The 15,069-nt window shown below is 30.7% G+C and overlaps 1 protein-coding gene and 1 long non-coding RNA gene across 5 annotated transcripts in view; one reads left to right on the top strand and one right to left on the bottom strand.

Annotated features, from left to right (window-relative positions):
• The window catches only part of LOC118199399 (ATP-dependent translocase ABCB1-like), a 196,362-nt gene that overhangs the window by 97,940 nt on the left and 83,353 nt on the right, over positions 1-15,069 (bottom strand). Inside the window, exon 1 of one of the 4 annotated variants that reach the window (XM_035371254.2) lies at positions 5,770-5,938. The exons of the other annotated variants lie outside the window; for them this stretch is intronic. The gene's annotated coding sequence lies outside the window, so the exon portion shown is untranslated. Of the gene's footprint in view, positions 1-5,769; positions 5,939-15,069 lie in introns of those variants that run through there. 4 annotated transcript variants of the gene reach the window in all.
• Positions 13,951-15,069, top strand: part of LOC146997368 (uncharacterized) — a 369,770-nt gene continuing 368,651 nt past the window's right edge. Inside the window, exon 1 of the long non-coding RNA XR_015041376.1 lies at positions 13,951-14,092. This is a non-coding gene — a long non-coding RNA (uncharacterized LOC146997368). The remainder of the gene's footprint in view (positions 14,093-15,069) is intronic.

Here is a 15,069-nt window from a genome sequence, read left to right as displayed (position 1 = left end):
CTATTTTTAGGCCAAAAAAGCTCTTAGTCTCGAAACGCGACTCTACATTGTTTCACTTTTCATTCTAGTCTGTTGCCATTCGTCAAAATGTAAGATATTTATTTTTCAAATTTAATATGTTTTTGATCAACAAACTAAACTATTTAAGCGCAATAGATGCATTTCTTAAGTAAATTATGATTTCTTAAGACTATATTTTTTGAACTCTTTAATTTGATTGATTTAAATAAAAATACATTTATAGAATTACGTTCCATACTTTTTTACTTTTCATATATACAAAAGATATAGAACGTTTCCATGTTAGCCTAAATGAATATTCATCTAGTATCCTATAAAACATTTCTCTATCTCGCTCGGGTCATCTCTATTGATAGTCTTTACTTACAAGCCTTGTTAAACTTAGTTATAAAAAAAGCCCTTTTGAGATACCATTAAAATCTGAACCCTTTTTCATTTCTTTCTTTTTTCATTTTTTGAAAAGTTCTTCATTTTGGTTGCACTAATTTAAAATGATAGAAAATATCTAAAGCTCTGAAAAAAATGTACTGACCTAGGCTAGACTCCATATAGGATAGTGTTCGCCTGATATTGAACCCATGACATTCCTCTTTCAGGAAAGGCTACTTTAGTCACTGAACACCCAACAAGGGCACATATAGTTCTAATTTTGTTTTTTCAGCTCAAGAATAAAAGAAGTTTGGGACCTTGATGACGTGACCTATTGACGTAAGATCTGAACTCGATTATCGGCCGGGTACACCCTTCACAGAAGTAAATTATTAATCCTGTTTTTCCTTCTTAATAATATATAATGTTACTAATGCTTGCTAAGCCATACCAATCTCTTGAACATTATTCATTTCAGCAAGAGTCTTTTAGGTTATTTGAATTTAAAGTAAAAGTCATATAGACTTGAATTACAGTGCTCTAAAACTCTGTTACATTGTTTTGTGAAATCATTTATTAAATCATTCACATTTGTAGACGTAGAAGGAATTGCTTTGCTGAACTGTTTCTTCACGTTTTCGAGATAGCTATCATTATAATTACATCCTTATAATTTAAAAAATTACTAGCAATTAATTCAAAATAAATTTAATTGATTTGCTATCTTGTCTTCAGTTATTAGACGCTAAATGACGTTAACGCTCAGTCATTAGAAGTTTATCAGACGCAAAAATGATATATTAATATCGCATTATTAATATATTATTTTATGCTACTAAAATACTAAAGCTTGGCCAAATTTTAGTTAAACAGAAAAATAGATTATGACATTTATTTTATATAAATAGAAATTACTTATAATTATTATTTAATTATTAATAAAAATGGATTTTGTGTTTACCAGCAAGAAATTATCATTAATAATTTTGCAATTTTATGATTAATAAGCAAGTAATTTTATCATTTAATTTTGTATAAAAAGTGCATTTTTATTAACATATTTTACTTTTTAACTGTATAATCTTTGTTGATATAAAATATAATAGTCGGGGGGGGCACAGAAAGCCTTCCTTTGTAGTACAGTACATACATGTATATGTGTCCTGAAATAATGTAAATCTGATTTTTTTGAATATCTGGCAAGTTATTACGGATATTTGGAATTCTAATGCGCTATTCAAAGCTATCGAATGGTTTTCCGTCAACATTCACACATGCTTCTGAATGCATTCTGCTCAAAAACAACGCCTTACACAATTATTTTTTAATGCTTTTGAATGCGTACCAACAACCTCTAAACAGCTAATTTATGTAAAAAAATAAAAAAAAAATAATAAAAAAATTAAAAAAAAAAAAAGAAAGAAAGAAAGAAAGAAAGAAAAGAAAATCTGAAATATTTCAGATTTTAAATTACGTCCGAAGGGGCGTTTTTTTAACATTTTGTGTGTTACCTTTATTTATTAAATATCACGTTCTTCGCACTTAAACCATAAAATTCAGTTCAACAGCAATATCGCAGAATAGTTTTAAACTGAGCATATCTTTAGAATTTCCGATACAGAGACTCACGCGCTGGAGATAAAAATGATTTTTTTCTGTACAACGTTGCCTTTGCTCGCTTTGAAATCCTTGAGTTTGTTAATCAAAAATTCGTTAAAGTTTTACAAAATAGGAAATCGGTAATAAAACAAATTTCAAATTTCAAATTTGGTCTTTCACATGTCCATATTCGTAGGAAAACTACATCATTCAAAATTTGATGGCTCTTTACCGTTGTTTTATCACAATGCGAGAAATATAAATACATTTATGCAGATTTTTCATTATTTAATTTCTTTAATTATAACACAGGGCGATAATACTTTGTGGCAACAGTTTGAAAAGTGATTCGCCATTTGTAGTGAATCGACGCAAAATCGCAAAGCGAAAGCAATAATCCTTCAGGAACAAAGCCCCTTTGAACTAAAAATTCAATAATTTCAATAAACTTCATTAAAATTCATTAAAATTGTAATAAGACATTGTTTTTCCGTATAACAACTAAGATGTTTAAATGATTTTTAACGTTATTTTAATAATACATTTAAGTGGTATAATTTATCTAGAGGATAGTCCATCAGTATAATTAAAGACATCTTTAATGTCATGCATTCTGTACCAAATAGTAATAATTCTTTATCACGAATAATAGTAATAATTCTTTATCACGCTGACAAATTAAAACGTTCGTGGAATTTGTGCATTAGTTTCTAAAACAGACATATAGTACGAACATTTTGGGCATTATGATTAGATCAAGCACTGAAAGAAGGGATTGACAGGATACACACAATGAATAGTAATAAGGAAGTTAAATATAAACAATCTCGTAATGTTTTGATTGAATTTTCAATGCCAAACGTATTTCTTTCCTTGTGTACAGCTGATGTCTCAATCAATTGAAATCCATGCGGTAAATAAAAAACACGACAATAAATAATAGGATTTGACTGCATATTTGCTATAAAACAGTTCTAAAACGGGAAAACACTTTACTTGAGCATTTCTTATCATTACCTAAATCAAATTGGCCACGAATAATTTTTGCGTTATGCAGATCACATATTTAAGGTTTCTAGAAAATTCTAAAATAAGTGTAATCTTTTTGTTTTGATTTTTTTCATGTAGTATTGCAACAAATTTTATCATTTAAATATCTTTTTTTTTCTTCCGGAATAATATAGTAGTCAGCTTATAGTTGTAATTAAAATAAATACCAAGGAACAACTATAGCCAGAAAAATAATTTTGCATTATGGTTAATGAAATAAAAAAATAATAACTAATGAAATAAGAAGAAAATAAAGACTTGGAAGTTAAGATGAAGCTAGGAAGGGTAGACGATAAATCATGCCTAGAAAAAAATGAATGAATGTTTTCCTTAAATATTTTCAAGTGATGAATTTTAAGAATAGTATGCATGTTTAAGTGAAAGGTGAAATTCAGATATTTAGAAAAAATAACGTGAAGCAAAACAGAATGCATAGAAAACATTCTTAACAATATCCTATTTACCATCAATTTAAAGTAAGCCCTGAAGCTTTCGCTAACAACAAATTACTATTTATGACATGATTGTGGAACATAGCATTAAGAAAGAATGAGCAATATGCAGTACAATAAAAATTACTATGACTATCGCTGGGAATAATTACAAAGCTAAAATATTTTGTTTGTAATAATACTGATACATTAAGCAATAAAGTGCAGTCCATGTAGCAGTATGGAATATGCTAACTCGACGTATCAAGCATTTTAAAAATAACATACCCTAAGCTGCTGTTAAGAATTATCATAGAGAAAAATTTCTGCATCTTTTGTTCTTTCAAGACTGCTGAGAGAGAAGCAAATCGTTAAAGTTATATCAATTTAGCTAGGATATTTTTGCCTTTATAATAGCATTAATAAAATATGATTTATGGGAAAATAAAAAGATTTATGGGAAAATAGAAGTTACGTTCATAAATATAAAAAAAAAGGACTATTCAGATGTTTTGCTAAACAGAATTTCTGTGATAATTTGTTCAAATATTCTTTTAAATAAAAAGCTGTAAAAAGGGATTTGTTTTTGTATTGACTTAGCAAATTCATTTCTAGACCCAAAATGCAGTCAAGGTACAGAATGCATGACATTAAAGATGTCTTTTATTAGTTATACTGATGGTGTAACGACTATCCTCTAGATAAATAATACCACTTAAATATATTATTAAAATAAAGTTAAAAAATCATTTAAACATCTTAGTTGTTATGCGGATAAGCAATGTCCTATTACAATTTTGAAAATAAATTAAAGATTCTTATGTCCTAAAGATCTGAGTTTAAGAGTTGATAATTTGCTAGGTCAAACGGAATGCTGACTAATCCTGTAATACAGATAACGTAACGCTATATAAACCGAAAAACAGAAAGTCTAGTTTATAGCCAATTTCACTGCCAAAACGTTTATTCATGATTTAATGATTAAATGGGGGAAAAAGTTCATGGTTTAAGTATATAATTTAAAATAACAGAATACTTCCATAGTCCGGCGTAAACAAAAAGATTTGTTCGATTATAATTTTTGTTATAGAGATAATCATCAAGTTTTTTGATATCAAAATACTGTCGACTCATCTCACTTGTCTGGCTGTAATATCAAGATAAATCCAAGTATTAATCGTGGCAGAAGCATATGATTGCGTCTATCATTGGCATGGGCCTTGGCGTTTTAATAGATGGCATTGCAAATCTGTCCAGTTCCGTCCCAATTCTAAGAGAGAATCTCCCGGCCGACTGATCCAGAGGTCTTCTACTTCTCTTCCTCCAATACACTTGAGAGGATACATTTAGACACTATATCCAGGCTATTTTGGTGATTTGAACTCGGGCCCAAAGTTATTGCAGTCGACAACGCTCGCCAGTTTACCGATCAGAGCGGCATCAAAGCTGTTGTTCATCCTACCATAAAACATTTACGAGCAGTTTTTTTAATGAAAAAATGTGAGTAAAGAAACAATATTTATTAATAGATACTGCTTCAAGAATGCGTTATCCTTTAGCATTTTTAATGACAAGAGGTAGGATCAGACATAAGATTTCTCACAATAAATGCACAAAACGATGAACAAGTTATCTTTCTCGAGCATTTTACAAATATATTTTTTTTATTACTTATTAGCCTCTCAAACCGTTATGATGGCTTTATCGTATTTTACCTTCTTGAGGAAGAAGGGTCCTTTTCCAGTTACTTTAGAAATTCATAGAAGTTTTTTGTACAACTAATATCAATCTAAGTGCGAATTATGCATTAGTTTTAAATACCGAACCCATGTCTTTCTCTTCCATGTATTAAATAAGCATTTCTGACAACTCGCTATATATTATAAACTTTGTTTAAGAGTTATAATATAAGAAACTAGAATGCAAAAACAATATGCTGATATAAATAGAATATATTATGAAGAGTTTATAAAAAAGCAGTAATATTAAAACTAAATACATGAGCATGATAGCATATAATATTACACCAATAAGAATTTTTAAAAATCAAGAATGCTAATAAATTTTTCTAGATTTATTAGTACTTTGAATGCATTCATTTCTTCAGTTTAATATAGTAGAAATATTTAGTACGGCGTTTACAATCTGCAGACAATGTGTTTTTGCTTAAAATTATTTACCCCCCCCTCCCCGAAAAAAAAACAACAAATCAACTTTTCTTGCAAATAAAATTTTGGATACGTATTATGATAGAATGTTAAACAAAGAGGAGTGCAATACTACTAATATCTAATCTCACCTTTGGTTATTCTTTAGGAAAGGATAAGTAGAATATCCGCAGTATTTCTAGTAGAGACTTTCACCGCCAGCTTCATGCGTTGACAGCGAAGCCCATCAGACAACTCTTCGACTGGTTGAGGGAGAACAGCGAGGTTGAAAGTGACTGCTGGATATGACGACTGCCATTGTAACTGGAAATGTAACGTGTATGCGGAAAGACCCTACTCAACTCAGTTTCGAAGAAATTTCTGCGAAGCTCCGAAGGAAAAAAGAACTGGCTATTCGCAGTGACGTCAACTGAAGGTCGGCGGACACGTGATGGAGTTATTTAAAATTGATAAAGAGTATGTCGGTAATTTCATAATCGCAGTTTTACACACGTTTTCTACCTGGTAACTCCTAACAGTTCTAGACAAGGCTATAAATAGCATAAGAGATTTAAAAAATTATACGTAATAATGTAACGATGTGAAGTAACGCTTATATAAGTCAAATTTTACTTAAAATAAAAAGAAGTTAATTTCAAATTAAGTGTAACATATACAAGCATAAATGATTGCCAGAGGTGTTTCAGAATGATAATTTGCATAATTACATAAATTACTTACAAAACAAAAGAACAGAATAGGAGTATGAGTAGTACGGAAGTTCACAGAAATAAGACAGGCAAAAGATTTACAACTTACACAGGGCGATCAGATGCCCCGAGTATGCAGATCAGTACCTGACAGTGCTTTTCTACTTCAATATATGTACCAAATGCCGTGAGCAGTTTCAGAATTTAAAAAGAGTAGACCCGAATGTTGCAAGTGCGAATTTATATAAGAACGGAGATACTTCTCCAAGATTTATATATATAAAAAAAAAAAAAAAAAATCTGAAAGCTTTCAGATTTTAGATTACGCCAAAACAGGCGTTTTATTCATTTGCACACGTGAATACACACACGTTTCGAAAGCATTTGGGCTAAAAATATTAAAATATTTAAAAACAGCATACCTTTAGAACTTACGGTAGACAGTCACGGGCGCTGTAGATAAAAACCTTTTATTCCCTACGGTATCGCCACTGCTCCCTTTGAAATTACTGTGTTTTTTAATAAAAAATTCTTAAAGTTTTACAAAATATGAAATAAACAATAAAACAAATTCCAAATTCGGGCTTCCAGGTGCTCATATTCGGGTGAAGCACTATGTTATTCAAAATTTGATGACTCTAGGTACCGTTGTTTTTTTAAGTGTGAGTATATACGTTCATGTAGATTCTTCATTAATTATTTATTTTCTTTAAATATAATACAGGGCTATAATATTTCGTGGCAACAATTTGAAAAGTGATTCACACATTCAAAGTGATGTAATGAGGTGAAGTAACGCAAAATGTCGGTTCGAGACTAATAGCGTTTCTGGGCTAAAAAGTGTTCAATAATAATCTAAACACGTATTCTAGACGTAAATACAGCTGAAGATTTCTGTTTGAAGATGTCCCTAAAAGAAGAAATCATAGAATTTATAATTGCCATACATGGTTCTGCTATGTGATGTTACATATAACATCTTGTAGAGTTAAAGCATATTATTACGACAATCTGACAAGAACGATCTAAATATCATACCGAGAATGATTTATAACCTACGCTCTTTCTGTTAATGCAATAAAAGTTAGGAAATTACATCTGTGTTGCCATTGTTATTTCCATTTCATATTGGGAATATTTTTCTGCTTGATTATACACATGTGTTCAAGAAGTGAATACTTAACGCATTCAAAGAAAAACTTTGTACATACTTTATACTTTACACATACTGTTTAAAATTAAACAGTATTAAAAATCATTTAACTTGTATATTAATCTGATAGTATTTCAGATAGACCATCAGTATCTAATGGACGATGACAATTTATCTTCAATTCAATTCATTGACGACAATATAAAGCTTTTATGGTTTTCTTCATATGGTTTCTTCCCATTTTGCTCTTAGATGGTCTTGCATAAAAGTATCTCTCCCTAAGAATGTAGGCCTTCTTAATTGCTGAGAATAAGCTATAAAAATGCCGCTCATGTGTAAATTAAAAAAAAAAAAGTTAAAATCTTGAATAGGACTTGTCAAGAAATTATATTCAAGTCTCAAACGTATTCCTTGATTAGTTACAGGAGAGCAGCAAATAAAAGTAATGTTACCAGTTTTCAAGCAATAAAGACAACTAATACAAGGATAAGCATGATAGCAAATAACAAAAAAAATCTTCCACGAAGGTAGATAGCCTTCGAGGGCTAATAAATTGTCTGCCTACTTTCTGTTTCAAAGCAAAATATGCGTGGATAAATTTAAGTCAAAATTAATTCTATCAAACATTAATGTTTTTGTTTTACGACAGGTTACTAGATCTATTTAAATGCTAAAAAATGATTAATTTTAATCTTATTGTTCTTCATCAATTATGTTAAACTCAAAATCCACAAATAACTGAGATTCTCTGCAAACTTCCATTTGTGAGTGACTACACCCTTAATTAAACCACATACTTTTTAAATAAAATTTAGATCAAATACTTTTTCTGCTGTAAAGGTATTTATAATGGGTCATAGCATTTGTAAATCGAAGCGTTTTGATCAAAGTAAAGTTTTGATAATATCTAAACTCTTTGGTTAGATAACAGAATGTATCTGAAAAAGAATGATGAGATAAAAACGTATCACCCTAAAACTATCGAATATACGGAAACGATTATATTAGACGAGTAATAAATAAATTACGTAAATACGAACAAACATATATTTTTTCTCTCTCTCTTTTTTTATGTTATTTTTGATAAATAGAATAAATTTAGCAATAAGGATTCTAGTTTTATTTACGCAAATAAAATGCTGTATACTGTATTTTGCAATCTCACGTAGTATGAATTAAGAAATCAAACAACAAAAATCAGCGTTATATTTGAAAAATTTCACAGGGCTAATTTCCATAGTTTTACCGAACCATCATCCTCAGCTGCTAAAGAGCAAATGAACGAGATAAGATATAGTGAAAAGATAAGAATGGCTAGGCAGGAGTTAAGCTATTGGCGCCATCTATTGATGAGACAAGAAAACTAAAACATAATTTCCTTAAAGGCTGAAGGTAAAGATGGATTGGAATTAGGGTCGTTAACTAGAACAGAAAGATTTTTTTTAAATGTGAAACACCTCTAGAAAAATGTAATTCACAATGAAAGATGTTTTTTTGAATAGTTTTGGCTGCAGAAAAATGGAAAATGTGATATTCGGACCAACAATGCTGGACAACAGAGGACATATGTGTTTCCTTTTTCCTAACATTGCTTCATATTCTTTAATGCGAAATTTTAAAGCTGTCTTTGTTTGTAAATTAACCACACTTGCAAGGAATCCTGTAAATACCCCAGGAATTCAGATCTAGAGTGGGGTCTTTAAGCATGGAACTGGGAATTTTATTGATAGGAGACTAAACGACCCAAAAGTTAAATTTCTGTAAAATATGTGCAATTTTACAGTTAATTGATGGAAAGAAAAGAATGGCAATAGAATTCTTATAATCTCCTAAAACAACAGTGTGCTTTTTGGTGTGCTGAGATGAGAATTTTTTAACTGCTTGGTTAATAATGTTGGATGAAAAGCCCCTATCAATAGCTACTGCTTTTAAATAACTTAGTACTTGATCAAGAGCCAATTAGGAGGAGCAAACTTAAAGTGCACGGAAAATAAAGGAATAAAATGAAGGTAACTTTTATTTAGTCGGATGACATGATTTGAAATGTGGTGGTAGGCAAACCGATGAAGGTTTACGGTAAACAGTAGTACTGAAGTTGGATGTGTTACGCGTGACCAAAATGTCGAGGAACGGAAGAAAATTGCATTTCTCAAGTTCAAAAGTGAACTGAATAGCAGGACCAATAGAATTCATTACGGGAAGAACTTTATTTAAATCATCTTTACTACTGTCAAATAGGGTAAAAGTATCGTCTACGTAGCGGTACTATACTGGGTAGTTTACAGTTTCAAATAATTTTGATTCATAGTAATGCATGTAGATTGTTGTTTGACTTCTAAATTAATATTTGTTCGGCGTGTTATTTTTACCAAAACCTCACATAGGTTTATTGTGTACAAACAGAAAATATATAAGTTGAAACAATTTGATAAAATTTGCTTAAGAATATCTCCCTCCACGTCCTCGAGAAAACATATTTTATACCTCCTATGCCGGGTAAATTTTATGTAATCAAAACAGAACATCAGAAATTTCGATTACGCATAACATAACGGAATTTCATTCAAAACAGCTCATCAGTTACAGTTGCAAGCAATACTTAAAATTATCTGATTTGGTTAATGCAAAATACTTGCTTACTATTTACAGAATCATGTATTTAGAAATATAGCACACAATTAAAACAAAACAATGCATTCCAAACACCAGCTAGAAGGACACTAACGATTGTCAAAGCCATTAATGTAGGGCAAGCTGCTCCATGCTCCTCTGTTATTTGGCTCTGAAATGTTACATAACTCTATTCTAATCGGCTTCTAAATGCTTTACAACGCTGTAATGTTGAAATGTAACCGATATTCGAAAGGATATAGCGGTAAGTTTCTAAGAACTGCTTGTTAAGAAAGAAAGAGTTAACACATTGTAAAGTCGCAGATGATTGGGTATGAATCATAGAGCGATGACGAAATAGTAGCTCGGAAACTGCGATGATTTTCCAGAAAATATATATCTTTCGCTTCAAATTGAATACATCCAGCTGACTTATTTCAGCACCAAACTGAAAACGATATACACATGAATTCTTTGGTTATCTTAGTATAGTTGACTAAACTTAATCGCTCTAAAGATTAGATTAGAATCTTTAAGACTGATAGCTATATTAGATCGATATTAGTTCTTTGGGCCTTGATTCCGCTTGATATAATCAATTTGCTAGGGATATTAATGTTACCAGTAATGCTATTGATTAAGAAAATGACATTTAAGAAGCGTAGATAAAACAACAACATTTCCTAAATATCAACAGAAGCGAATTCTGATAAAGAACATCTTCATCAGAAGATAATTTTTTCTTTGTTTTAACATGAAAAATATATTTCAAACTTTAAATCAGTATAGCATCTGTCTTTCTTTATTCATTTTTTTTTCAACTCTAGGAAAACATTGAAAAGATAGAGTTTAAAAAATTCTATATGATATCTGTTACGCGTTTTAAGATTATATTCTTAATTATACTTAAGGTTTAATCATAAAAATTGATTTGAGCATGTCAATAAATATAGACTTATTAACTGAATTATTTAAATCAAAGAAAACGTAATCTATACTGCACCTCAGAAAAAAACGCAGAAAGGGTGTTTCTTAAGGGTTACCTTCAGTACATAACGTTAAATTCTAAGAAAAATATGAAAATCAACATATGAATTTTATTCTGAATTTAAGATTTGTGTATTTCGAACAATTTGACATGATTAATAATTGGGGTATGTGTGTACTTTTATGGAATAATAGTAATGTTTATGAAATAAAAAGATTCGGCACGAGGTTAGAAATGTATGGCGTTATAAAAACTTTTATTAATTACAATAATGCTTCAAATGTTCGTATTTATTAGTGATGCATATTAGAAATGAAACGCGTTTCAAATTACATCCATTAGATATATTATTATCAAAAAAGGAACACAGCTTCAAATTGTTAAGAAGTTCATTTACTCCCTTTAATCTCCCACTTTGTTACTTAATTACAGGCAGCTAAATTTGCAGAATGAATTCAAGATCTTAGGCTCTGCTGAATAGCAACACTCAAGAGAAATGATTCTCTGCAATACCACGTAGAAGGTAAATTAAAGATTTTACGTTTCGCGTAATGGTAAATAATGAAAAATCGCATGGATGATAGAAACGTGGCAGAAAAACATACTTTAATTTACAAAAATATATGGGAGAAAATTGTTTCTAATATAAATAACATGTTGACAGAAAACTTGCCTATAACTGGTATATGCTGAAAGTACTGATTGCATATATTTAAAGCAAACTGACAGTAATAGGATGATAAATTTTAGGCAGATATATAGGTACATAATAGAAATTTGCTTAAAATGAACTTTTTTCATTAGCTATATATAGCTAAGAGGAATATTTTCTTTTGTATCTGAATGCACGATTTTGGGTACATTGGATCGATCTGCAAGCCATTAGATTGCAAGAATACGTGAAAAAAATGTGTCATTTATTTAGAACTTTGTACCAAAAATTCAGGCTAAGTGAGTTCATCATAAGAACTATAGTCAGCATTAATAACTATATTTATAAATGAAATATGAGAAACTGTTTTGAATATCATCACATTGCTACATTTTAAAACAATAGAAATATTTCACTAACTGTAGAAATCAAAATATTACAAAAAGTGAGAAATGAAATAGATTCACACTAATTGTACCGTAATTGAACGGGAGGGGAAAAGGGAAAGAATCTCTTTCTGGAAACAGACATTACCCTTTTGCTTCGCAACAGGTGAAAACCTCCGCACGTGGCGCTAGTTACTTCGCGGAGTTGATAGAAAAGAAGTAAAAGAACAATAAAGCATAAGACAGGTGACAACAGCTTTAACTCTTCTTCGCATTTTTTCCTCCTAAACCATACCAGTCGGAATTTTTATTTGTTTATTTGCTATAGAAGATCATATTTTAGAGTTGCAATTGCCGTAGAGTGTCTTAGATTTGCAATGATAATTGAGAAAACAATAATTTAATGCTATATAAAATTTTGACATTTTTCTTTCCGCACTGCAAATATGTATCCTAATGGAGACGACAAAAGCTTTTTGTGGACAGTTTGGAAATCGTTAAAATGTCAGTTATAATGGAAACATGCAAATATCTACATATAACGTCCAGTTTGCAAGTATGTTCTAGCTAAATCTACAATTTAAGCCTATCTGTTTTTACAACAATTCGAAATGAATTTTGGAAGCCATCAATCCTAACACAGGGTGTCTCATAAGTCCAGCATAGTAGGGAATTTGTTCATAAAAAACCTTTTGGTAGCAATAAACAGATGCTTTCGATGCTAATGCTTCAGCAATATAAGTCCAATGATTGTAGAACCAAGTTTGATGAATCTATTCTTCTATGTGAATAGGAGTAAATTTCTAGAACCAAAACAAAACTTTTAAGTTATCCAGCAGTTAAAGTTGGTTTGGTTGGTTTCTGTGATTATGGCAGAATAACCAAGAGAAGCTAAGGTGAGGGATGCTTCCGTGGAAGCCTTTCAAACAAAACTGGTTCACATCCACGTGACATAAATAACGAAAACACAAATGCAATCCCCAATAGTTAAAATAAGGCTGTGTCAAATTCGGACTTCATTGGGGGGGGGAATTTAATACTTCTTCGACCACATATAAAACGCTTTGTAGACTGGGACTGGTTCTGGAGATTTATATATAATTGATACATAGTGTTATCATCTTGCTATTGTAAAATAACAGTTATAGTTATTTTACAATAGCAAGATTTCATTTCAAGAAAACTTAAAAAAATATTCCCCCCCCCCCTTTCCTTAATGAATACGTTATTTGTGAAATATCTAAAATGATATATTCTCCGGTACTTTCTTTTTTCGTTTCATTAGTGAACAATTAGTCTTTCACCATCAGTAGATGTATACGAAAAAGGTACTAATATAAATTTATTTAGTTCCCCAAATCCATAACTTATTCTGATATAATAAATTATTTACGGGTATCATTTAATGCAATTTAAGACGCGCCATGAGAAATAGTTATCTTAAAAGATAAAATTTCTTTAGTCGAGTTACACATTACAGTAGTAATTAAAAAATAATATAAAATTGCCCCAAACCACAGATATGTAAAAAGAAAAATGGGCATCATGTTTATAGTTTCGCATCATTTCGCCATCTAAGAACTGTGTTTTAGGGAATTGCACTCCGGTAAACAATGTCGAGTAGGATTTTTATTTGTATTTATTTTCTTGGGTTGATAAGTGGGTGCGATGAAGGTCAGCTGGTTTTCTGGACACCGCTCTTTCAGCGATTACGTAGAATTTTGTTTTCAAGGTTTTCCGCGGCTTTAGGCTAATATAGCGTGATTCTGCATTAACGGAAGGGAAAGGTTAGACTTTAGGTCGATGATTACGTTACAAGAAGGGGCGTGTACGCTTTTAGATGAAAGAAAACGACCTAAGCCACATTTTGGAAGAGATTGAAAATATTTTCACATTCCATGGACAGCTTTCCTAAAATTCTAATAACCCGCGTGTGGCATTTTCAAACCAAACTACGAGTTAAAAAATGCTTTTAGGTAAGTCTGACTTATTTTTACAATAAAGGTCATTCACCTCAGACCTTACTTTAAAAAATTGCAGTTCCAAATTTTCTCTCTCTCTCTTTTCGTTTCCTTTTTTTTTTTTTTTTTTTTTCTTCTCTTTTTAGCTCGAAGGGACAATTTGCCCAGAAGGGCTGTTAATTTCATTCTGGCATTTTCCGTTTCCACTATAAAACGATGTTTCACTTTTCAAATTGTTACCATCAAATAATAGAGCCCTGATTTACATTTAAAGGCATTAAGTAAGGAAGAATCTGCATGAATGTATGCATGTTTCTCGCATTGTAAAAAAAAAGGTACCTAGATACATCAAATTTTGAATAACGTAGTCCTCCACTCGAATATGGGCATCTTGAAGCCCAAATTTAGGATTTGGAGTTTGCTTTATTATCTTTTTAATGTTTTGTAAACCTTTACCGAATTTTTTATTAACAAAATCAACGGCTTCAAAGCGAGCAATGGCAACACTGTATGAAAAAAAAAATCATTTTTATCACCAGCGCGCGAGACTGTGTATCAGAAATTCTAAAGATATGCTGTTTTTAAATATTTTGTGATATTGCTGTTGAATTGAATTTTATGGTGTAAGTGTAAAAACATGATATTTAATAAATAAAGGTGACACACAAAACATTAAAAAAATGGCCCCTTTGGCCGTAATATAAAATATAAAAGCTTTCAGACTTTTTTTTTCAAAAGAGTTATAAAGCTCTAACTCAGTGTCAAATGGAAGCTAGAACTAGTCTTCCCATGTTTTCAGTTTACAGTGTCAATACGAAGTACGCTATATATATATACAATTTTTCTTACCAAATCTGTAATCTAAAGAAGCGCATTTTGCTGAAATACAAACTAGCAGAATAAAAGAAAACCACAAAAGTACTTCATTTCGATTTTGAAACAAAAATTAAGATCAATGGTTAGCATTTAACAACCTAATCTATATTTCATTA

Source organism: Stegodyphus dumicola, chromosome 5 (assembly GCF_044657685.1).
Source record: "Stegodyphus dumicola isolate Sdum_Otavi_A_Nest chromosome 5, ASM4465768v1".
In the NCBI taxonomy this organism is placed as follows: Eukaryota; Metazoa; Arthropoda; class Arachnida; order Araneae; family Eresidae; genus Stegodyphus; species Stegodyphus dumicola.
Note: the sequence above shows the minus strand (reverse complement) of the source record. Positions and strands in the feature narration are given on the sequence as shown.